This window comes from Talpa europaea, assembly GCF_964194135.1.
Source record: "Talpa europaea genome assembly, chromosome: 5".
In the NCBI taxonomy this organism is placed as follows: Eukaryota; Metazoa; Chordata; class Mammalia; order Eulipotyphla; family Talpidae; genus Talpa; species Talpa europaea.
The window spans coordinates 66,176,165-66,177,297 of NC_140071.1; the positions used below are offsets into that span (position 1 = coordinate 66,176,165).

The 1,133-nt window shown below is 36.6% G+C and overlaps 1 pseudogene across 1 annotated transcript in view; it reads right to left on the bottom strand.

Moving 5' to 3' along the window:
• The window catches only part of LOC311170545 (heterogeneous nuclear ribonucleoprotein A1-like), a 1,485-nt pseudogene extending 934 nt beyond the window's left edge, over positions 1-551 (bottom strand). Inside the window, exon 1 of the transcript in view lies at positions 470-551. The product of the transcript in view is annotated as a heterogeneous nuclear ribonucleoprotein A1-like (transcript). The remainder of the gene's footprint in view (positions 1-469) is intronic.
• Between the last annotated feature and the right edge of the window lie 582 nt (positions 552-1,133).

Below are 1,133 nucleotides of genomic sequence, written 5' to 3' on the forward strand. Positions count from 1 at the left end.
GGGGAGGCCCGTTGCTCACATTTTTAAACAATATTTGTTTCCCCTTCCCCCCTCCTCAAGTGTAGTTCCCATAGAGTTTCTTTCACCAATGCACCGGTGCATATCACCTCAGTCCCCTGTGCTCCTCCCTCCCTCCCTCTAATCCCTCTCCCTCCTCCTCCCCTGCAGGATGTCTCTGATTTATAATTGTCCATTTTTGCTTTGTTGTGTTTTGTACTGTTATTATTTTTTTACACTGATGTCTTATTTGGTTTCCCTGTATTCCTGCTATAAGTGAAATCATGTGATTTTTTTTTTTCCTCCCAGCTTATTTCACTGAGCATAATTCCTTCTAGTTCATCCATGTTGCTGTGAATGGCATGAGTTTATCTTTTTTGATTGCTGAATAATATTTCATTGTGTGTATATGCCACATCTTCTTGATCCAGTCATCTATTTTGGGGGCATTTTTGTTGTTTCCAGGTTTTACCTATTGTAGTTTCAAAGCATAAACTTCCAATGAAGGGCTTCTGCAGCTGTTCTGGTTCCTTGGGAGACTCTGACTTAGACATAATTGTAGTGGAAAGGGAGACTTTAGTGATGCTTTTAGGTGGCATCCACAAGCAGAAATACCATTGTTTTGGGCAACAAGTGGCTAATTTTCATATGCCCACTGTTATTTTTTAATTTTTCCTTTGATTTCCTCATTAAGCCAAGAGGTTTATTCTGCTTTCTTTTTGTAGTTGATTTCTAGTTGATATCATTGTGATCACAGAAGTTACTTGATATAATTTCATTCTTTGTGAATACAGTGTCATTGCTTTGTGACCACTTGGTCTTCTAAGGAATGTTCTATGTACACATGGAAGAAATGTGCATTCAGCTTTTTTTGTTGTGCAGCACCCTATAAATGTCTACTAACCCCTGTTGTCTAATCCCTCATTTAAAGTTATTGTTTTCTTGATTTTCTGTCTGGGTGATCTGCACATTGATGTAAATCAGTTTTTGAAGTCAGTTGCCATAATTGTATTGTGACCCATGTCTTTTTATATTTGTATTTGTCTTATATATTTTGATCCTATTTTGTTTATTGTATATATATAGATGAATGATATGTTTTCCTGATGTATTGATTGATCCCTTCTTCATTTCAT